Source organism: Mus caroli, chromosome 19 (assembly GCF_900094665.2).
Source record: "Mus caroli chromosome 19, CAROLI_EIJ_v1.1, whole genome shotgun sequence".
Classification (NCBI taxonomy): domain Eukaryota; kingdom Metazoa; phylum Chordata; class Mammalia; order Rodentia; family Muridae; genus Mus; species Mus caroli.
Window position 1 is genome coordinate 51,077,678 of NC_034588.1, and position 25,063 is coordinate 51,102,740.

Here is a 25,063-nt window from a genome sequence, read left to right on the forward strand (position 1 = left end):
AGAAGGGTGTTGTTTCCCTAATTTCTTTCTCAGCCTGTTTATTCTTTGTGTACAGAAAGGCCATTGACTTGTTTGAGTTAATTTTATATCTAGCTACTTCATTGAAGCTGTTTATCAGGCTTAGGAGTTCTCTGGTGGAATTTTTAGGGTCACTTATATATACTATCATATCATCTGCAAAAAGTGACATTTTGAAAAAATATGGAAAGCTTCATGAATTTGTGTGTCATCCTCGCGCAGGGGCCATGGTAATCTTCTCTGTATCGTTCCAATTTTAGTATATGTGCTGCCGAAGCGAGCACCACCTTATTTTTTGAGATAGGTTCTACCACAGAAGTTGGAGCTGGGCAGTTTGGCTTCACTGGCTGACCAGCAAGCACTGAGGATCAAGGATGGGCTGTCTGTCTCTCCTGGGACTAGGATTTCAGATGGACACCTTCATCTCAGGTTTTATGTAAATATTAAGGATTCAAACTCAGGTACGCTGAGCCACGCACACTGAGCCGCCTCCCAGGCCCACTAATTCCCATGCATTTTATGTCTGTGCAAGATCCCATTTTCTAAAGGACACAGCTAAGATTTGGAGAACGTAAGCAGCTCAGTTTGCTTACAATTACAGTTAATAAAGGTGTCGCTAGAATGCATACCCACACAGTGTGGCCTCAGAGCCTTCATTTTTAACCAAAACTGGAGATTTATCACAAGAGCATCCATTTGATTCTTAGAAGTTGCTTTTAAAACAGCCCAATGCTGTACCTTTCTTGGCCTCTGAAACTGGCCTCATTGAAGACAAGACAGGATTTCTAGGGGGTCTCTGGACCCATAGAGAGCTGTTCATTTGCAACCCTAGGCTACTCATGTGGAATGCAAGCTTCTCAGAGCAGGAATTGGTTCCGAAACACCCTCCTTTCCATGGACATGTGCAATAGAAGGGCCTTCCTGATTTCTGGTTTGAATTTTTGCTCAAGCCTTAGAGAAAGAATTATTTATGCTCTCAGGTTAATTTTCAAAACTTTATTACATGTTAGAAATTTTTACAGAGACAAAGTTTGGAGCTAAGATGAAAGGATGGACTATCCAGAGACTACCCTACTAGGGAATCCATCCCATAATCAGCCACCAAACCCAGACATTATTGCATATGCCAGCAAGCTTTTGCTGAAGGGACCCTGATATAGCTGTCTCTTGTTAGGCTGTGCCAATGCCTGGCAAATACAGAAGTGGATACTCACAGTCATCTATAGGATGGAACACAGGGCCCCCAGTGGAGGAGCTAGAGAAAGAACCCAAGGAGCTGAAGGGGTCTGCAACCCTATAGGTGGAACAACAATGTGAACTAACCAGTACCCCCAGAACTTGTGTCTCTAGCTGCATATGTAGAAGAAGATGGCTTAGTTGGCCATCATTGGGAAGAGAGGCCCCTAGGTCTTGTAAACTTTATATGCAGTACAGGGAACACCAGGGCCAAGAAGTAGGAGTGGGTGGGTAGGGGAGCAGGGTGGGGAGAAGGTATAGGGAACTTTTGGGATAGCATTTGAAATATAAATAAAGAAAATATCTAATAAAAAAAAGAAAAAAAAAGAAATTTCCCATGATTTGGGTAAAGACAAGCCCTCACTTTCTTGTCCTTAATCACACTGGAGAAAATGGGCACTATTGAGCAGCTATTTGATTGCTATGCTGTTCATGTAAAAAGAAAATAAAATGCAAATGTTCTCTGCACAGCATTAATATTATAATAATGAATCAAAGCCAAAATTTTCTGGTATCTCTAAAAGTAATGATAGGGAGAGTACATAGTATCAAAATTATGATATTTGAAGTTGATGGGAAAATTCTAGCCCTTCAGTTTGACAAGTGTTCCATTATGAAATAGAAAACAATACATCAAACAAATTATTTTCCATCATGTCTAGAAAATTCCATTAATTTATTTACCTGTTCCTATGGCAACAGAAAACGAAACAGGCTGAGTCTAGGGGGTTAGGTATAAAATAAAATTACTGAAATCAATTATTTCAAATTACATTTGAATTAACTTGATGGTTTATCCACAAAACAATGATGGGGTATAATAATGGTGTGAGACTGAATTACATATGTTTCCTGTTTCCACAAATAGGAGGGCTAGATGCCAGCACTGTTTGAGCTCATGTTCTGAGGCTAGCTGGATCTATGCTGTACTCTCTAAGGGACATTTTATCCATTAAAAATTCCAAACTGCTAATTTGATGGGGATTTGACAACATCTCTCTGTACATCTCTGTCTGTCTCTGTATACCTCTGTATGTCTCTGTATATCTCTGCTTCTGTATGCCTCTATATTCCTCTTTATCTCTATACCTCTCTCTCCCTCTCCCTCTTCCTCTCCCATTCCCCTCTCTCTTTCCCTTTCCCTCTCCTTTTCCCTCTCCCTCTCTCTCTCCCTCCTCCCTCTCCCCACCCCTGTCACTGCACATTCATGTAGAGGACAGAGATCAACCTCAAATGTTGTTCCTTTGGCATCAACTACATTGTGTTTTAAGGCAGGGGGTCTTCTTGATCTGGAGTCACTGAATAGCTAGGTTGTAGGCTGAAGTGTTCTTTTCTCCATCTCCCAATGCTATGATGACAGTAATACACCATCATGCCAGGCTTTGGGATTGTTTGTTTGTTTGTTAACCATGGGCTCTGAGAATCAAACTCAAGCCTTCATGCACTCGTGCGTGCATAACAAGATCTGCACTGATGGAGCTATCCCCACAGGTCCTTGGTTATAGCTTTAAATAGTCAGCATAAAGCCAACTCATCATAAGAGAACAAACAAAACAGGAGCTCTATGACAAACTAAGTTGACAGTAAAAATTAAAAGTGGTTTGCAGCCATGTCAAAGAACAAAGGAGGGGTGAGAGGGTGAGCAAAGGGGCTCTGGGAAACAGAAGCTGCTGTGTGACTCTCCAAGGCACACACCTGGCATTACACACTTGTCCAAACCCAAAGAATGGATAATACCAAGAAAGAGTGAAGCTTAACACTGATTATGGAATTTCGGTAAAAACGAGAATAATGAGATGTTGAAATATACTGAAAACAGTAAAACTGTGTCATTCTGATGCAGAGCATTGAGGGGATCCACGGGGATGCCCCCTGTGCTTTCTACTCTGTATGCTGTGAATGTAATGTGCTGTAGAAGTTAGGGAATAAGTATTCTAAACTGCTACTTCCGTATTTTGTTCATTTATCACTAAAGCCTATATCAACAACTTACAGTTAAAAACAGTTAAAAACAGTATTTTGGGGGTGGGATCTTCCTCAGAGGAGGGGTTTTCTCTTTAAAAAAAAGTAAAGAAAAAGAAAAAAAAAAGATGACCAAGAAAATGTGTCATTGAAAAACAAAACAAACAAAACAACAGGAATCCAGTTTTGAAATAAAAGGGAAAGTCTGTCTTAAGATTCTAAGAGTCCATTTTAAACTATGCTTATTTTCCTTAAACGTAGATTTGCATGTTTAGTGAAAGGTGACTGCAGGGAAGGTGAACTTAAAGCATCAGGAGTCAAAATATCTGGAGAAAAAAGGGAGGAAAGATAGAACCACAGGAGATAAAAACAAACAAGCAAACAAAACAAAACAGCCACAAACAACCCAACCAGGGGGCTGGAGAGATGGCTCAGCAGTTAAGAGCAGTGACTGCTCTTCCAGAGGTCCTGAGTGCAATTCCTAGCAACCACATGGTGGCTCACAACCATCTGTAATGAGATCTTCTGGTGTGTCTAAAGAGAGCCACAGTGTACTTACATATAATAAATAAATAAAGCTTCAAAAAAGAACCCAAGCAAATAAGTCATGACACGAGGTGAGGAAGGGACCAAGCTTGGAATCTTCATCCTTCACCTGTTCTCTGATGGTGGGGCTAGAGAACCAGGAATTTGTGTAACTCTTGATACGCATGCTCAGAGGTTTCTCTTAGGACATCAGGAAATGATCTACTTACCCTGTCCCTATGGTGTTCTCTGAGCATCTCCATTCATTAGGAGCCATCAGCCAAGACCTTTCCCATCTCCAGGTCTAGTCTGTCACATTTTCTTGGTTTGTTCCTTTCCATGTTACCATATTGTAAAACGTATCTCCTCAGCATCCACTCATATTTCCCCTTCTCTTACAAGCCTTCCTTCATTTCTAACAACCCACACTTAATAATACACTAACTGTTTTGATGGTCAATCCCAGGTTCTTAGGGAACTTCAACATGTATGTTTGTTATCTCTAAATCCAGCCACTAGTCCCAGGAACATACTTGATACATACATACCTCAAACAGAACAGTTAACATATACAAGGCACTTACATGATTTTAATTGGTCTATATAAAAACTAAGCCATGTTAATTCAAGTTTACTATCCAAAAATGGCATGCTGCTTTTCCAAAGAGAAACCATGTAACTAGTTATTTCATAAATTATCAAGTGACTTCAATGAAAGTCTTTGAAATGTCTTACTTCTTGATGACATTCCAAGTGGTGACAAGTGAGTTAATTTCATGATGATGAATTAAAACTTAGAGTCATTCGTACTGATGGCTGTCAGGTGAGACATTTTATATTTAATTAAGCCCCAATGATTTATTTCATTTTATTTCATATTGATTATAAATAGGAATTTGTTAATATTTATGGTTAATTTAACAAAATTAAAATCCCTAAATTTAGAAGTAACATCTTTTCCAACAATGCTGTCTAACAAAAAAAAAAAAAAAAAAAAGGAAAATCTCCACAAACCCATAATAAAACATTTCACGTGCTCTTTAGTTGAGGGACATCTATGTTGTTTCCATTTTCTGTCTATTATGAATCAAACTGCTACATAGTTGAGCAAGTACCCTTTGGGTATATGCTCAGGAGTGATATAGTTGGGTCTTGGGGTAGATAGATTCCCACTTTTCTAAGAAACTGCCTGTTGATTTCCATAGCTACTGTACAAGTCTGCACTCCCAACAGCAAGGAGAAATGTTCGGCCTGCTCCATAGACTCACCAACATGAGCGGTCTGTCACTTGTCTTCTTGATCCTAGCCATTCTGACAGGTGTAAGATGGAATCTCAACGTCATTTGATTTACATTTTCCTGATGGCTAAGGTTTTGAACATTTCTTTAAAGTGTTCCTCAGCCATTTCAGATCCTCTGTTGAGAATTTTCTGTTTAGACCCATACCCCATTTTTAATTGGATTATTTAATTTGTTGGTATCTAGTTTATTGAATACTTTATATATAATGGAATATTACTTAACTGTTAAAAATGACATCATGAAATTTGCTGGCAAATGGGTAGAAATAGAAAAAAAAAGACACCATCCTGAGTAAGGTGACTGTCTCAGGTAAAGTTTCATTGCTGTGAAGAGACATCACAACCAAGGCAACTCTTATAAAGGCAAGCATTTAATTAGGTCTGGCTTACAGTTCAGAGATTCAGTCCATTATCATCATGGCAGGATGCATGCAGGCAAGCACGGTGCTGGAGGAGCCAAGAAGTCTACATCTTGATCTTTAGGAAGCCAGGAGGAGACTGTTTTATACCAGGCAGAACTTGAGCATCAGGAGACCCCAAAGCCCATCCTCATAGTGATTCACTTCCTCCAATATGGCCACATCTACTCCATCCAACAAGACCAAACATCCTAATACTGCTGCTACCCACAAGGCAAGCATTCAAACACATGAGTCTATGGAAACTGACTTTATTCAAACCACCACAGTAACCCAAACCCAGAAAGACAGAAGTGGTATGTACTCACTTACAAGAGGATGTTAGCTATAAAGTAAAGGATAAATGTCCTACAATCCCCAGCAAAGACTCCAAATAATACAGCCCAGGGAGCCTAAACTGGCCATTGTCTGTAACCAGGCAAGGCTCTAAGTGGAGGAGGGATTGGGACACAAACCCAGCCATAAAGCCTTTGGCCTAAAGTTTGTCATGACTGCAGGATGTGCTAGGACCAAAACTGAGCATAATTGTCAACAGAGAGACTTCATCCAACAATGATGGGAGCAGATGCAGAGTCCCAGACACAAATATTAGGCAGAGCTCTAGGAGTCCTGCAGAGGAAGGGAAAGAATGCTTGGAGCCAGGGGATTAATGATACCTCAAGAATACAGCCCATAGAACCAACTGAGGAGGACTCAAGTGGGCTCAGAGAGATCAGAAAACCTGTATGGATCTGACCTAGGTTCTCTGCATATATGTTATGGTTGTGTAGCTTGGTGTTCTTATGAGACCCCTAACAATGGGAATGGGAGCTGTCTCTGACTCTTTTGCCTGCCTTTGAGAGCCTGTTCTTCCTACTGGGTTGCCTCACCCAGCCTTGGTGAAGAATATGTGCCTGGTCTTATTATTATTATTATTATTTATTTTTATTATGTATTTTCTTCATTTACATTTCCAATGCTATCCCAAAAGTCCCCCATACCCCCCCACTCCCCTACCCACCCACTGCCACTTCTTGGCCCTGGCCTTCCCCTGTACTTAGGCATATAAAGTTTGCAAGACCAATGGGCCTCTCTTTCCATTGTGATACTGTATTTGATGTCCCTTAGAGGCATGCTCATTTCTGAGGGGAGATGGAGCAGGAGTAAATCTGTGGAAAAGCAGGTATGGAGTGGGAAGAGAGTCTGGGTGGGAGGGGAGGGAGGGGAAACTGTAGTCAGGATGTAATATATGAGAGAAGAATAAGCAAAAAGGGAAAATTATTTAAAGCATCCATGCCTGGGGAAGAAAAGATTGAAATAGTTTAAATTCTTACTTCCAAAGCAGCATGTATATTTGATTAGGACCATTAAGAGATGGGGATCTCTACACTCCCTGGGAGATAACATAACTTTGTCTCATTTATTCTTGGGAAATTGCCTATGCTTGTTCCATTGGTTAATTTCTCGGTTGTTCATAACTGCATATTCATCCAGCTCTTCCCCACACTCTTACCACCTTTATAGCAACAGGTCTCTACAAATGTTTGTGTTCAGGCAACTCTGGTATGGGAAGCAAATATCTTAGAAAATATCTCATCCATTAGTTTATACCTGAAAATGTGTCCCAGAATTAAAAAAATATGCTAAATGTATGGTTATATTTTGCCTTCAGTTTATACTTAAATTTTACACACACACACACACACACACACACACACACACATTCACACTGTGTTTATTTTAGTGGTGTGTGTGTGTGTGTGTGTGTAAGTATGCATGACTGTATGTATGTATGTGAAGGTAAATTCATGTGTGCCCATGAATGCCAGAGTTGTATGTTGGGTGTCATCTTTAATAATTCCCCACTTTATATTTTGAGCCAGGGTCTCTTTCTTACCCTGGAACTCACTTATTGGCTTGAATGGCTGGCCAGTGAGCTCTAGAGATGGTCTCTGTCTAATACCCCAGTGCCAGGCTTTTTATAGATCAATGCTAGAGATACAAAGTGAGCAAGAACTTGACCTTCCGAGACAATTCCTCAGTATGATTGGGGTTAGTAAAACAATCACTAGGATTGTCATAGTAATGTCCTGCTCCTCTCCATGATGTTCAGCCACACACCCTGGAAGCCATGAAGTAAGCAATAGGAAAGAATAATTCCAAAGGCAAAAATGATGCATTCCGACCAACTGAGTTCTCTCCGAACCGAGGAAGCAAGACTGTGGGGATCATGATGCATGTCTGCCCTGGATAAATTGCTGCTGTTTAAAACAAGCTGCTGGGCCCAGGGAAGTGCTTCTATCTCAGAAGGGCTGCACTAGCCTTGCCTCATCCAAAGTCACTGAAGAGCTAAGGGAGATGTAGTCTGTTCCTGCCAGGAGAACCATAGGGAGTTAGCAGATCCCACACACCAGAACAAAGCAGAACACACAAGAACTGTAAAAGTTCTGAGAAGTGAACTCTTATTGGAACAACAAGTATTCAGTAACTGCTTTCTCAGTCCAAACAAGACAGTGGTTTTTGAAAAAAAAAATGATGAGCATGTGCAAGTGTGTGTGTGTGTGTGTGTGTGTGTGTGTATGTGTGCATGTGCATAAAAGGAGTCAGAAACTCCTAATGTTCAATTCACATGAAATTTGAAAACTTAAACTTTCACAATCTTTTCTTCCCTAGGCATGAAATATATTAAACATTTTATTAAAACTTTGAGAAAAACTTCATGAGCTTATTATTTTATTTTTCATATCCAAAATACTTGTTATTCTGACTCCTTAAAGGAATCTACATGATAGAAGGAGGGAACCAGTTCCTGTAAGTTGTTCTCTGAATTCTACATGCACACTGTGGCATGTGTGCACCCTACTGCCACTCAAAATAATAATAAAAAACAGTATAATAAAAGTAAAGCAATGAGAAAAGCAAAATACACAGGGATTTAAAGAAACCTTATTTATGACTCTCAAACCTTAGAAGCAACCAGAATGCCTTCCCTTCAGTAGGTGAGCGGACAGATAAAACTGATGAGTCTATTAGCTAGTGCCCCCCTCCAAATCCACAGAATAAAGATTAAATACATATTAGTATATTTGAGAAAAAGAAGCTAAGTTGGTTACATGCTGTATGGTTCCAACAAGATGGCATCTGGAGGAGGCAAAGTGAGAATACAATAAGTAGTAAGCAGTTGACACTGTTGAGGGCATCAGAAGGAATGATTAATCAGAGAACAGAGGAATTTTAGGGCAATACAAATACCCAATGATCCTGCCCTGGTAGCCATAAGTTACCTTTGTACAAACTCATATGCTCTATACACTGAGCAAGGACACTCATGTAAACAGCGGACTTGGGTAACAATGACTCAGTAGTCAGGATTTATCAGTGTTAGGGAACCACTCTGGTGGGTGGTGTGGATTGAAGAAAGGGTTGGCTGTGTGTGTGTCCCGCAGGGTCTATATAGGAAATCTCACAACACCTCTTCAATTTTGTTAGGAATCAAAAACCAAATTCCCTTAAGAGTCAACTATTTTCAAAGACAGTGAGAAAGCAGTTCACTCTCCAAGTAGGAATAAGTAGAAAGGCCCACATATCTCTCTGTTGAAGACATTCAAAAAAATCCTACAAGCTGCAGTTTACATCAAGAAAACCTGGGTGTTGGTAGAAAGTAAGAGAAAAGAAAGGCCTGGCCAGTTCCCTGTGACCTTGGCAGGAACCCACCTTTGATGAGACTAAGTGCCCTGAGAGGGTGTGTAAGGCAAGACTTGGCTGTGCATTGTCAACAGACAGAAAGAGACACTCACACACGGAAGTAAAATGATGGGAACATAGGCACTTGGAGAGAAATAAGAAAACAAAGGGGTTATGTGAGTGATTTAAGGAATAAATTCATGTTTCCACTCCCCAAATTCCAAATTTAACAAGAGCCTTTGTAAGTGGTCAGTCAACTAACCATTACATGGAAAGGTGGGCTGGGATACAGAACAAACGTAGGGGGGGGGGGCTTGTCCAGGGTGCCCTGGCTCTGATCCAGAGTACAGGTGACCAAATTTGAAATAAGAATAAGATTTTAAAAAGTCATTTTTAACACAGAATCATTCCAGTAAATGAGAAAGGACTGCTATTGTCTATCTCACTGTTTCTAATCTATTACAGTTTAACCAACGTGGCTGACTTAACAAATGAGCAAGGCTTTTTTTTTTAATCTAAGAAAAATTGTCTAAATCAATGGATGTAGAGGCATAGAAAATCATATCAAATCTACTATTACCTACTGCCTTTCATCTCCAAACCACTGCTCTCCCCCAAACACATGCGATAGCCATAATCACTTGCAGTTCAAGTTTTCATCACCAACACTGTCTGATTAGACAACTGTTCCGTGGAATTCTGTATAACAACACATCTTACTGTCTCTAAGAGAGAGACAAGCTTGCAGGGTTGAAGAATGTCCCAATGGTTTTGCTTCTATGACTCATGTCTAGTTCTGAGGAATGACATAATACCTCAAGTGGCCTGGAAGGCAAAGGCAAGACAGAAGGAAGAGCAATAAAACCTTCTTCGGATCTATAATGAAGAGCTAAATCAATGGTAAGGAGCAGAACGACACAAATCCCAAACAGTGCCCTTGACTAGACTCTTTGTTCTCTCATGAGTGGAACTGCTGACACAAAAGGAAGATATGTATTAGGGATTGTTCTCAGGACAGATGGACAGGCTGATACTGCAAACTCCAATGCCATATCTTGGGTCCTACAGTTGCCTTGAAGAATAGACTTGATGATGGTTGGTCATGTTGACTTCTCTGATGCTTAATACTGATTGTCAACTTGACCTGATAAAAAATGAGCAAGGAGACCAACTTTGGGGTATATTAGTGAGGGAGTTTGTAGAATAGGTGAATTGAGGTGGGAAAATTTACCCTAAATGTAAAAACCCCATTCAAGGGATGGAGTCTCAGACCGACTAATGAAGAGAAAGTAGGGTGAATGCCAGCTTTCATTGTACTCTGCTTCCTAACTGCAGTGGAGCTGAACTGCCTCATGCTTCTGCTGCCAGGCCTTCCCTGACATAGTAGATAGTACCATTAACTATGAGTGAAGTAATAGTGGATACTATTCTCAAACTATGGCTAAAGTAATAATGGATGCTACTCTCAAACTCTGGCTCAAGTAATAACTGGTAGTACTCTCAAACTATGCGCTGAAGTAAGCCCTTCCTTCATCAACCTTCTTTATGCAGGCCTTTGTCACACTAACAAGCAAGACAACTAAATGCAACTTCCTTGACAAAGGTAAACAAATCTGGACCTGATATATCTTGCTGACATGTAATAAATGGTGCTACCAGAAGGACCCTAGTTCATTTCTAATGTAGACTGTAAGGTTTTTTTCTTCACAGTAAAAATAGGAAGCAAATACTATTAGAACCCCCATTTTCTACTTCAAAACTAAAACGTAGAATGTTTGTAAGGCTCACGGGCACAGCTATTGGTTCCTATGTTCTACACTTTCTCTCTCCACCTATGATAAAAATCTAATCATTCAAGTATTTACATGAGCCCATATGAGCACAATGGTCTGAAAATTAAGTGTCAGCTGCAGTCTGCAGTTAAGTATTTGAGTGAGTGACTTTGGAAAAGCCATTTAATCTCTCTCTAGTTATTAGTAAATGGGAGCAATAAAACTAGGCCATATTTTACTGCCATCAAAGATGATAACAAGCTAGAGAGTTACTGCTCTATAATTTTTCATGTCAGCATCCATCCATTCATGAGATTCTACTTTTAAAATGTTTATTGAGAATGGCAATTCACTCTAAACCCCACGCCACCCCAGGAGGATATACAACACAACAGATTTTCCATTATTCTTTGACAAGTAATTTACATATGCTCATCAAAGTTAAAACAGTTCAGACTTTTGGCTCATAATTTCCTCTCTGTCTTCTATAAGTTAATCATTCAAGGGAGAAAAAGCTGTGTATACAGTAAACATTTTATTATTTAAAGAGAAAAATCAAAGTACATAAAATTTCCATGCAAGGCAAAGATTTGAGAGGAAAATAAATCATAGCGTATCAGTAAAGAGGACTATTGTACAAGTATGTAAATAAAATATTAAAACTCACACAAATTAAATAAAACAATAATAAATAGAAAAAAGATACACAGAAAATAGTATATTCACAGAAGTTATGGGGATGCACATGAAAACACTTGACAAAAAAAATCTTACAAAAAATAAAATTTGGTGTGATCTGAGGAATTGTTTTCCTTTACCACATTTATGAAAGAAAATTTAAACATTTAGAAACACAAGCAGCTTATGCAATGCCTTTTCTACACTCCTGTCCTTTAAAAAAGAATACTAAACTTCACTTTTAATTTCTTTTCCTAGTTACTATTTTGGCCTGTTGTCACCTTCCCTTCCCAATAGATGTGGCTTGAAAATGTCAAATAGAATGGTTCGGTTCAGTCCTTCTGGTGCTGCTCACTGGAGAATGTTCCAGGAAATCCACTTGGCTTACATTGGTTTGCCTAGGGTGGCTTGGATCCTACTCCTCCTTGCTGATGCTGTGCGCTTCCTGTTAGCACACCACCAACATCCCTTCCAGCACACTCAGACAGCTCACCCATCATGCACTCAAAACGCAAGCTCAGCGTTTACTCTGTGTAAGGAAATGGGAGATTCAATAAGAAGAAAAACTCCATCTTCTAGAACTTATGGATATTACCAGTAAGTGTTTAAGTTTTTAAATGAGGACATAGTTAACACTGAGAAAGGAAAAGCTAGACTTCAGCCTCATCTCACTTCCTCACACAATGTTCTCTTTGGTGTTTTGCACTCCCATCTGTGTTTTTGTGCATGCATATTTTATAAACTTATAACAGCTGTGGGTTGAAGTTTACAGTGGGTATGAAAGATTAAGCTTCTGGGTGCCAGAACCTATCACCCAGATCATAAGGTTTGGTTTTTTTTCTATTTTTCTTAAGGATCTTGAAAACATTCATTTTGATACTTTTCTACAGACAACTATATTTCCCATTTTTAATTTTTATTCTCCCAATGTCTGGATATTTAGGTTATTTTCAACTTTTAAAAATTACACTGGTAATACAAAACCTCCATAGATTAATGGAAAAAGAGAACTAGGTTATGTAGCTGAGCCCTTGGCGATTCTCTCCAGTCCTTCCCTGGCTTGTCCTTCACTAGAAACTCTGTTTAAGTTGATCAGATCCTTGGACACCAGGCTTGCACAGCCTCTGAAGGCTTTATAAATATCTGGGTAGATGCCTCCAGGACCTTGTAACTTGGTTTTGTGGACAGTCATATGCATTACGCCGATTCTGCTTTGCAATCAGGAGGTGCTCAGGCTCACTGGAACCAGGACTCAGTGGCACAGGAGGAGAAGGCTTAGGTGAAACACCTTACTAGGTGACTTCATTTGGGGAGGACACCCCTCAACCTTGTTCTTTTTGGGTACCCTCCTTCCTGTCTTTCTTTTCTCTTATCTTTTTTTCATAAAAATAAATTGTTACCAGTTTTAAAGAAATAAACAATGCTTTGAAATTCTGCTTGGACTCTTCATATTTGTTTGAATATTACCCTACTCCAGACCTGACATTTACAGAATAAAAGTTATAAAATTACAACAGAAAGAAATGATTATATAACTTTTCTTTCTTTTTTTTTTAGAAACAACAGCCATGTACATTATTAACAGAATCAGCAACTTAATTAATAGTCCATTAATGGGGGTGTTAATAGACCTGGCACATTTTCAATATAGACTGATATTATTGGTATTATGCGAAAATCTGGGCGAGAACATCATCTATGTTACCAATGTTACACTTTTATTACTTGCAAATATTGGTGGCCATTAGAGACGATCTGTGAGCAAGTTTTTCTTTTTCCTTTTAATTTTTTCCCTTTTATTGACAATAGATATCCTTTCCTCAAATGACAAGTCCCGCATGGCCAGATACAAGGGACAGCATAACAGGACCCCACACCTAGTACAGAGCCAGCTGATCCATCCTCCATGAGTATCAATGGTTTCTGGGCATAAAGCTTATTTGTATCATAATGTACATAATTTACTTTATGTTCCTCCTTTGGGAGATATGTTCCATGCCAAGGTAAAATCATGACTCTATAATAATTAGCAGCAGCAGTCCAGGAGGAAAGGGTGTGTCTAAGTCTTTAGCAAAAATGGTAAACACTTGTTACTTTCAGGACAGCCCTTAACACTGTGGAAAATAAATCTGAAAGCTTGAGTTCAAAGTACATAATTTCTCAACTATGCGAAATATAAAGATGCAGTATGAATTATATGAGGGGCTTCATGGACCCCAAAGCACAAAAGGAGCTGCGCTAATTAGCCAGGTTGTTAGAAAAATACAAAGGCAAGCAGATTCCTGAGTTCAAGGTCAGCCTGGGACAGTGAGTTTTAGATCCAGGCATAGTGAGAATGGTGATCTCAGGATAGGATCCCACCCAGTTAACTAATTGTCTGTGCTTATGAAGGCAGGCGGATTTCTGAATTCATTTGCTGTTTTTGTGTTTTGTTTTGTTTTTGTTTGTTTGTTTGTATTTGCTGTCTTTCCTAAGAATCAGGGGGTAAAGGTCATAAAATGCTAATTCATGAAATAACCAAAAGGAAGCCTGGCCTGCACAATTGAATTTGTATGCAAATAAAAGACTGGGCTTTGGTCTGCAAAAGCTGAGCTGTCTGGAGATCTCTAGAAAGCTGTCACACACAGCGGAACACAAAGCTGTCAGCTTATACCCCACAATTGTCTTCAAGTAATTCTTTCACCACTCATAAACACCCCTTCCTCAGAGCCCCTCTCCAATCTAAGCCTGGTACTTGGCACTCACACAGTATATCCTGATTGTGGTTTACCCTCCTGTACTCCTCCTAGCTTCACCCCATTCCATCCACATCAACTTTCTTTCTGCCTCTCATTAGAAAACAAAAGGCTTCCGAGGTATTATTATAGAACATATAAAACAACATAATAAAATATCACAAACACTAACACATTCAACACAACAAACAAATAGAAGGAAAAGAGCCCAAGAGAAGGCACAAGAATTAGAGACTCACTCCTTCACGCACTCAGTAGTCCCATCAACACTCTAACTAGAAGCTATACAGAGAGAACCAGGTACAGACCCATACAGGCCCTAGGCTTCCTGCTTCAGTCTGAGTTCATATGAGATTCAATCCTATTGACTTGCATGGCCTTGGTTTCCTGGTGTTTGTTTTCTGTCCCTTCTGACATTTACACCATTTCTGCTTCCTCTTCAGCTGAATTCCCTAAGCCCTGAGGAGTGGGATTTGATGGAGCCCCAATGTCTTTCTCTCTGCATAATGTCTGGCTGTGGGTCTCTTTATCTGTTCCCATCTGCTGCAGGGAGAACCTTCTCTTATGATGATTGAGCAAGGCACTGATCTGAGCCTGATCCTTACAGCACCTTTCCTTTTTGTCCAAGTACAAACCACCCATGGAAGGAGTTACAGAGACAAAGTTTGGAGCTGTGACAAAAGGATGGACCATCTAGAGACTGCCATATCAGGGGATCCATCCCATAATCAGCTTCCAAATGCTGACACCATTGCGTATACTAGCAAGATTTGGCTGAAAGGACCCAGATATTGCTGAAAGGACTCAGATAGAGCTGTCTCTTGTGAGACGATGCCGGGAGCCTAGCAAACACAGAAGTGGATGCTCATAGTCAGCTATTGGATGGATCACAGGGCTCCCAATGGAGGAGCTAGAGAAAGTACCCAAGGAGCTAAAGGGATCTGCAATCCTATAGGTGGAACAACAATATGAACTAACCATTACCCCCCAGAGCTTGTGTCTCTAGCTGCATATGAATCAGAAAATGGCCTAGTCGGCCATCAGTGGAAAGAGAGGCCCATTGGTCGTGCAAACTTTATATGCCTCAGTACAGGGGAACACCAGGGCCAAGAAGTGGGAGTGGGTGGGTGGGGCAGCGTGTGGGGGACGTTTGGGATAGCATTGGAAATGTAAATGAAATAAACACCCCCCCCAAAATGGCGGCTCATTCTGTGTTGGTTGGTTTGTTTTCTCATTACGGTGATCTATTAACAACTTGAGCCATGTTCCCACACTTACATTAAATAATTTTCTACCTTTTTCTCTGGTATTCTTTGTTCCTAATCCTCACAGTAAAGTTTTGCTCTCTGGAAATTTCCTCTTTTAAATAGATTAGTCTTTTACTTTTGAACTCAGCCTCATTTAAGTTTTCAGGATATGAGCATAATGGTGACAGATTATTGGACAAAATGTTTCATGAATAGTGTCTTACAGTGAGAATTTTGGAATTTTGGTTTTCTTTAAAAAGACAAAAATATTATAAATATGTTTTGTTTTAATCCCAAGTGTGGGATATGGGTCTGCTTCAGATTGTCCACAGCAGCTGGCTATGATTTGCCTCGTGCTCTAGCAGGGATGTGACTTCACCAGCTGCAGATAGTTTCTACTATTGTATGACATCTAGAATTCTGGGGACTTTTCAGAGGCCATATAAATGATAAGGCCCTGAGAGGTGGGGTGGGTTATTGGTTGTTGGTTGGTTGCTATTGTTTGCAGTTCCTTGTAGTATGTTAAGTAGTAATGTACAAAGAAGTAACAATGAAAAGAAAGTAGATATCATGACTCCAAAGAGCAAACTTCCCCCAAGGAACTCAATGCCCTTAGTCTGGAGGAAGTAGTCTAATGACAACATCCCCCTTCCCTCCCCCTCTATTATTTTTTCTCTCTTAACTAGTGTCAGGGAGCTGAATGGGTGGAGAAGGGTACCAAGGACCAGCCTCAGCTTGGAGAGGGGTTCTGAGGAAGGGGTTCGGGAGCAGCACAAGAATGACTTGAAGTCAAAATATGGGGTACAAGCTGACAGCCAGTGTTCTGCTTGAGACATCTTTCTCTTGCACTTCTAAAAACCTCACTGGATAGCTCATCTCTTGTAGGTCTAAAGCCCAGTCTTTTCTTTATGTATTAATTCAGTCATTACCCCAGGTTCACTTTAGATTATCCCATCAATTAGCATTCCATGACACCATCTCCTTGATTCTTAGAAAGAGACAGCAAGCATATATATATATTTTTTAAACAAGGCAAATGAATTCAGAGGGCTGCCTGCCTTTGTAGGCACAGACAATGGACTAGCTGAGTAGGATCCTGGACTGAGATTACCATTTCCACCATGCCTAGGTCCAGCCTAGCTCTGTCCCAAGCTGACACTGAACTCAGGAATCTACCTGCCTTTGTATCTGCCTGCCTTTACATTTTTCTGGCAAGCTGGCTCACAGTACAGCTGCCTCTGTTCTTTTAGTTCTGTGAAACTCCTTACAACAATTCATATTGCATCCTTATGTTTTACATAGTTGAGAAATGATATATTCTTTAACTCATGTTTTCAGATTTCTTTTCCATAGTCCCAGGGAGTACCCTGAAGCTTTCCACATTTACTATTTTGCTGACACATTAGCTGTACCCTCACTTCCTGGATTTGTCTCTGATTATCAAGGAGTTATTAACCTTAGGAGAGAGGACATTCCTTAAAGAAGGAACATGAAAATATGCACACCATTATACAAACAAGCCTTATGACCACAGCAAACATCAACACTTATGGAGGCCTTACCCTGATGGCTCTGTTCCAGGGTGGGATGAACTTCACACCATCCCTTACACGGCCAAGCAGGACTTGGCAGAAGGGTGGAAGAAAGAACCCACAAAGAAGCAAAAGCCCAGTTACAGCCTCTAGTCCCCCCTTCTTATATTCTTGCTCAGTGGCTGAGAACAGTTATTGCACATCCAGAGGTTGCAGGTCCAGTTCTCACCAGGCAAGTCTGGTGGCTCATCACTGCCCTCAACTCCAGTATCAGGGGATCTGACAGTGCCTATGGACTCTGTTGGCACCTGCTTCAGCAGGCACACACACATGCAGGAATAAAAAGCCTTTATATCTAGGTTGTAGCCTCATACAGGGTTGTGAAACTGACTGCAAAGATCTAAAAGTATTTGACAGTGCAATAGTAAAAAGTTTCTGGATAGTAAAAGGTCTTTGGTCAAAATGACCAAAAGTTACTTCAGATGCAAATGTTTAATGAAACTGGGTTGCCTCTGACAGCACTCACCATGCTGCATCTTGTGACTTTACTTACCTTGGCTTTGGTATACATGAATGCTTTGATCTCTGGGTTCATTCAATCCACATGATGCCAACAAAGGCTGTATGAAATACTTTGGCTCAGATTTGAGATTACCGTATATAAAAATTGCAGTGCTTTTATAAATCCTTGGAAAGCTTTAATTTTAATAACATTTTAATAATAAAAAGCTGGTTTTAATCCTTTCTTACCATCATTTCTCAGTATATATCAGGGTTTGTAAATCTTTGGAGTGTTGTGCACTAGGAAGTTTAAGTTTAAAATAGTTTGAGCTTCTGACTTGAGTTTCTAAAGATAAACAACTTTTGGCTTGGTATTAGGACAGAATTTCCAACAATTTCTAAAATGGCCCTAAACATATTTCTTCCATTTTGTATTATGTATCTATTTATAAATGATTATAAAATCTAAAGATTATCAAACCAGGAAAATACTGAATATGTTTTACATACATCAAATATTCTGCCAATTTTAATGCTTTATATGAACAAAAGCAAGCATATCAACACCAATGTGTATCTCTAATAAGGATTTATATATAATTATTTTTAAAATTTTGTATCTAACAGGAAGTTATGCATGCATCTATATTATACAACTGTATAAACAGAGTCATGTAAATGCACAGTCACTGAGGAGATTGCAGACGACAGCAGGCTGAGGAGGTCTGTGCTGCTTCCCTCCCACACAGACTCCTTGTTCCCAGGGAGCACCGCATGACATTCTTCTACTGTCTGTCTTTCTACTGACATTCTAGTTTTCAGACTCACAGACAAGACCTGTCCTATGGGTTTGTTGCTGGGAAGAGACACCATGACCAAAGCAACTTTTGTAAAGGACAATATTTAATTGGGGCTGGCTTACAGGTTCAGAGGTTTAGTCCATTGTCATCATAGTGGAAGTCATGGCAGCATCCAGGAGAAGGGGCTGAGAGGTCTACATCTTGATCCAAAGGCAGGCAGAAGAGTGTCTTCTGCAGGCAGCCAAGAGGAAGCTCTCTTCTGCACTGGGTGGAGCCTGAGCATTAGGAGACCTCAAAGCCCAGCTACATGGTAGCACTCTTCCTCCCACAAGGCCTTACCGATTCTAGCAAGGCCACACCTCCTAATAGTGCCACTTCCCATGGGTCAAGCATCTGCAAACCAGCACAAGAGCCCACTGATTTGTTTGTTTGTTTGTTTGTTTTTGTCACAGCATTCCAGAGTTTCCCTATCCTGTCTCTCCAAGACGATCAATATTCTACCTGGTGTCAAAGACACAAGGAACGTTTGTCCGGGTTTAGTCACAGGGATGATTCTGTCATGCTTCTGGACCAGTTTTCTTCATCAGTTACTTTTGTGTTACTCAGGCCAAAGTGCCACACAGAAAAGGTTTAATGAAGCAAAAGTTGACTTGTGGTCTCTAGGGTAACACGATGGAGAGACATGATAGCTTTCTTGGCAGCAGGAGTGAGCTTAATGCCATGGTAGACCAGGAACAAGCCCTCAGCACTGGAACCAGGGCCTGCATTTAACCTCCATAGTCTATTTCTACCAGCAAGGCCTACTTTTTTTTCTTTTGAACCTAACCTTTAATGGCTGAAATATCCCATCAGCCCTTTTCTATAATGACTAAACTATCTTTCTAGCCTCCTCCTTTAGATTTGCTTATTTTAAACTGAAAATAGATTTCCTTCATCGAGTATAATCCGCTTATGGTTTCTGCTCCCTACCTCCTCCCAGGTCCTTGCCACTCCTCCACCCTCCTACCCATATCCATACCCTTTCATATTCATCCCCCCCTCTCAAACAGGCACCTACAATAATGATACAGTAATATAAAATAAAACAAGCTACAATAAGAAAAAAATAAATATCAAAAAAGAGTCAATGAAAAAGCAGAAGAAACATACAGATGTTGAGACACACGACATTTGCACGCAGAGAAAACCCATAAAAATAAAATCAGAAACCAAAATATATGAGTAAAAACTCTGTAAGTTTAGAAAAAGGAAAAAAAAGTTTAGAAAAAGGTAGACAAAGCACTGTAAGACAATCAAAGCCAAAACATTAAGAAAACCCGAATAAACAAAAGAAAACAGAACCAAACCCCAAGAATACCACTGAGTTCATTCTGTTGGCTGTCTGCCTCTGGGCATGTGCCCTTTAGAGTGATTTGTATCGCCAGTGAAACTTTCTTGTAGAAAACTAATTTTTCACTTGCAAGCAGTTACCAATTGCAGGTATCTTCTTGATTTGGGATTGGAACTGTGTCCACTTCCCCTCTCAGCACTGCATCCCCATCTGGCTATACCAGTGTGCACACAGTCTCTATGTGTTCAGACGTGTGCCAGTCCTGCTGTGCCTGGAAGACAGTTTTCTGAGTGTCCTCCATCCCATTTGGCTCTTATGATCTTTCTTCCTCCTCTTCAGCATAGCTACCCCAGCCCTGGGGGGTGGGGGTGGGGGGTGGATTTGATGAAGACGTCCCATTTAGGACTGTGCTTTCCAAGGCTCATGGTTCACTTTGAGAGTTTCTCTGTACATGTTCCCATCTGATATCTTAAAGCTTCCACAGTCTCCTAATTTACTGCCACTAGTTCACAGGCAAGAGTTCAAAGCATGAATGAGACCGTGGGCTCATTTCATCTCAGACTGAAAACAAAACACCCCACGCTAGTATTTTGGTATGGCAGCACAAATGGATTCAAATGAAGCCTTTTAAACCTCAGTGCAAAAGTTCTTCCCTGTGGGAAACTCTTAAAAACAGTTAATGGGAGGTTAGGCGCTGGGACCATGATCTGTTTACTCACTCATTAACCGGCCATTTATGGATCTTGGTATACAATGCTATAGGATCCTAAACCATTTACCTACCTATACCGCAATCACGTGAGGGCTATGAGGGACGTGATCTCTCTCTCTCTCTCTCTCTCTCTCTCTCTCTTGTTATTCCCATATTAGGCATTTGGGTTTTCGTATTTATGAAATATTCTAAACAATATATTCATCACAGACACTACTACAAGAAACCAAAATAAGAAAATGAATGCATGTGCATTCACCCCCTTGTGCAGCCTTGTCATTTTGTATCAACTAGAATCTACGAGGATGATTCTATGATGATGGTTCTTTGAGCAGAACCAAGGAAAAGCAGCTTTATGTCCTTGTTCATTATTTTAAAGTTCTCCCAGCATGCTCCTGGCAGATAATATTAGAGTAAATACAAATATTTAAAAATCATCAATAGCTACTGAATTCATCAAATGTTCTGTAACTTTGATTTTTTTTCAGAACCTACTTTTAATGATGGTTCTTAAACATTTTGATCTCCCTTTTAGCCCACCACCCACCAGAGGTAGTGGAAAAGAAAGGAAAAAGGGGAAGTGGACCCATTTAGAAAGGTGGTTTGGAGCAACTCCTATGTGAGTTGTCTGGAAATCAGCAGTTCAGTTCGCAGGTCAGGAGCAGCAGATCCATCTACTCAAACACACTTCACAGATACACCAGAAGTCCAGTTCAGTAGAGTCAGGATAGCAAACAAGAATCAGTAGTGGTGGCACAAGCTAGCAGGAACAGCCAGGCCTCAAACAAATCAGCACAAGTCAGCAGGAGGGACAAGGGCCAACAGGAATGACAGGAGAAGGTCTGAGCTGTGCCTCTCTCAGCAAAAATAGGAGAAAGCAACAAGCATTGTACCACTAGCTCTATAAGCAAGTCTAGCTCATTGTCCATCACGGTTCGTCAAGTCCCTTTTATACTCCCTCGAAACATCACATGTCTTCGATGGGTCTAGCTGCCTGTGAGTCTGTCTCAGTTGATTATCATGCTGCCAATCAGCCCGAGGCCTAGGAAGCCACAAGAAACTGCAGCATATCACCAGAACTTTTTGGGTGCATTTCTCTCTATGGAGTCCCGGCAAGCAGAGCTCAACTGCACAATGTTAAGGCAGACCAATACATGTGAGTCATTAGCAAAGACTCCTTCACCATGTGTCCTTTCATGTGCTTGCATTCTACCTGTGTCTGCTTCAGTGAAACATTCCTTCATGAGTCTGCCGTAGTCTTTCACCTGTGTTCCTATCAATGAAACATTTCTCCTCCACGGGTTTGCCTTAGCAAAACACTGCAGGCATAATTTTATTTTGCAACCTACTTTTAATAAAGGTTCAACCTCCCCTCTAGCCCACCCCCCAGCAGAGAAGGTGGAAGAGAAATGGGGGAAGTGGACCTGTTTAGTTCTTTGGGAGCGAGCTCGATCTTTGGCAGCAGTTCAGTCCTGTAGCAAACACCAAATATGACTTAGCAGCTACAATCCAGTCCCTTCAGCAAGGAGACACCAGGCAGCTGTTGTTTAGTTCTGAAGAGACCACCTGAGGTGAGGCCACAGGAACCGTGAGAGCAGTTCTTGGGCAGGTTTCTCTCAATGGTGGTGTTATCACAAGTTGAGCTCAACAACACTATGTAAGGCGAACCAATACACGCATGCATATCTTAGCAAAGAGTAGCAAGGCAGAGCAAACCAAACCAAGGCTCAGCGCTCCTCCCTCCCTTCCTGTGGGGTTACATTTATACTCCTTCATCAAGTGTCTTTTCATGTGTTTGCTATATCCAAACTCCCCTCACCTGTGTCTGCTTCCGCAAAGTAGTCTTTCACGTGTTTACTTTAGCAGAAATGTCCTTTCACCTGTACTGAAGCAAACCATCATTTGACATAATTAGCTTTTCAAAGAACTAGAAGTTTCCCTTTTAAAACATCATCAAACACAACTGACTTTCCAAAGAACTCTTAAGTTTCTATTTCATGTTTCTGCTGTATCTGCCCAGATTCATATATGGGTTTTCTTTTTAATCTATTAACTGGTTATTATTTACATTTTAATAGATGTTCTTAATTATAATAACCTTTCAGTTCTAGGAAGACTCAAAGATATAATCTTTGATAGCACATTGTTGAGTTCAGGGTACTATTTTGTTTTAAAATATTTATATATTTTTCCGGGTGAAATGAGCCTTAATCTTACTTTTATGCTATTGTCTGATTCCTTAACTCAGACACTTCATTGGATGAAGTATGTGATATTGAATGTATCTATTCTTCAAATGTTTTTGTAGCATTAATCTGTAAGAAAATTGGGGCCTAATATTTTTGTTGAAATAAGACTCATTATGAATTCAGTGTTATTACTCGTGCTATTTTGTTCATTTTATTTATCTATTCAAATTCATGGGCATAATCGTTCATGGAACTGCATCCTTTCAATATTTTCTCTTCATTTTCACTCCTAGTTGATGTGCCTTTTTATCTCTGTATTCTTATTAACATTTCTCAGTATATTATTCTATAATTTGAAAAATAGTTGTTGGCCTTAAATTTTCTATTTGATTTTTGTTTTATAAATATATCCTTAATCATTCATTTTTACTTTCATGAGTATATTTTGTTGCTTTTTCTATAATTTATTAGATGCTCATCATTCATTCTCTCTCTCTCTCTCTTTCTCTCTCTCTCTCTCTCTCTCTCTCTCTCTCTCCCTCTCTCTTGCTATTTTTTGCAGTGTTTTGTAATATAGGGGATTGAACCTGGAGTCATGTGCACACTAGATAGCCATTCTATCTATCTGAGCTAAGCCACCAGCTTCATTTTAGGAATTACATGGATTTCAAATTCTTCTATGAATATTCGTATTTGTTTTTAACAGGTACCTGGGGACTTTGTACTACCCTGTACACTTAGAAGTGCAGTTCCTGTCACAGCATTTCAGACTCTAAATGTATGGCCTTATCTCCATCTCCTCTTGAAGCCTCACCATGGATCACAGATTATCAAGGGAAACCTTTTCTCTCCTGTCAATCAAAGCCAGTATTGACGTTGATGGGAATCTTTCCTTTGTGCTTCTGCGGCTTTGCCCCCTGTGTCTTTTTTGTAGTTTCAGAAGGGGGAAGAAATTCAGTCTGGTTCATTGGTTTTATTTTATTCTATATGTTCTCTCTTGCTGGTGCCATCCTTCAAAAACTAAAAATAGTGTCCTTAGGCAAGGGAGAGAGCTCAGTAGTTAACGTCTGACCACTTGAGGTTGAGTCCCAACATATATGGTAAAAGGAGAGAGATGATTCCCACAAATTGTCCTCTGACCTTCACATAAGCACTTTGGCATGTATGTGCTAGCATCTCTCCCCCCAAATGCATCAACTAATAAAAACTAATAAATAACACCCTCAGGAATGTATGTAGCCCCAGCATCTGGTCTGGTTCCTCTCCAGTGACTATGAGCTCCACTCTTCCCTGTCTTACTGCCAAGTGCAGTCCAGTTGCTTAAATACTTCTTTTAAAATATGTTTTATGTACAGAAGTGTGTTGACTGTGTGTATGTGTCTGTGTATGTATCACATGAATGCCTGGTGGTCACAGAGGTTAGAGAGTGTAGGAGCCCATGGTGCTGGCATTAGGGGATGGTTGCGAGCCACCATGTAAGTGCTGGGAACTGAACCCAAGGTCCCCTGCAAGAGTAACAGAAGCTCTTATCACAGGCACATGCCTACAGCCCCTTAAATCATCCTTAACATTTCAAGCTATGTGCACTTTTGTTTTCTTATTTTGCTGGTCATGAACTCTAGGGCCTGCCCCCTGTTTAGCTGGTGCTCTGCCACTGAGCTACACCCTAATCCTTTTGTATGGAATCATAAAAAGTTCCTGATTGTTGGAAACTGCTATATTTTCAAAATAAGATGTATCAGCATTTATCTTCTTTTCACTATTGACTCCTAGTATCTAGTATGGACCTGACATAGAATAGACTCTTTGTAAACATTTATAAAATAAACAAAATAATTAAAAGTTATGATATTGTGCATGTACTTTTTTTTGGCTTCTGGGTCCTTCTTTAGGGAAAATGTTGACAATGTGAATTATTATTGTGTTCAAAGATGCATGGTTTAATGTTTCTTTGTGCACACTGTGATATATACTATATACTGCTCTAAACATTACACACACACACACATTATATATATATTTATAGTGTCAGTGGTTCATAATGCACATAGTAATTTTTGCTATAAAGTTTTACCAAAGGTTTCAATCTATTTCCCTTAGCTTTGAAAAACACTCACCTCACCATCCAACTTTGACCGTGTCATGCATGTTCTCTAGTGACCGCTAATGCACTGAGCAGAGTAGTTTGTAAATTTGCTCTATTGCCAATTCAAAATATTATGGGGACATAAAACCTTCACTTGTTTTTTTCTTAGTAATTCAAGAATTTCAAAGGTAGGTTGATTAGTAGGAGAAAAGCATATTTCTCCCTCATGGGGCATTACTTCATTGCTTAGCTGAGACTGCATCTCATACACACAGTTTCTCTTCTACCAAAATCCACATTTATAGAACCTTGAGAGAGGAAGATACAGTCCTCCTCATGGTCCTTGTAACAATTTTGA

At 40.0% G+C, this 25,063-nt stretch overlaps 1 non-coding gene across 1 annotated transcript; it reads right to left on the reverse strand.

Moving 5' to 3' along the window:
- Positions 1-195: 195 nt before the first annotated feature.
- On the reverse strand, positions 196-302 carry LOC115030023. Its single transcript, XR_003835616.1, has one exon. It is a non-coding gene; the product is annotated as a U6 spliceosomal RNA (small nuclear RNA).
- Positions 303-25,063: the final 24,761 nt, after the last annotated feature.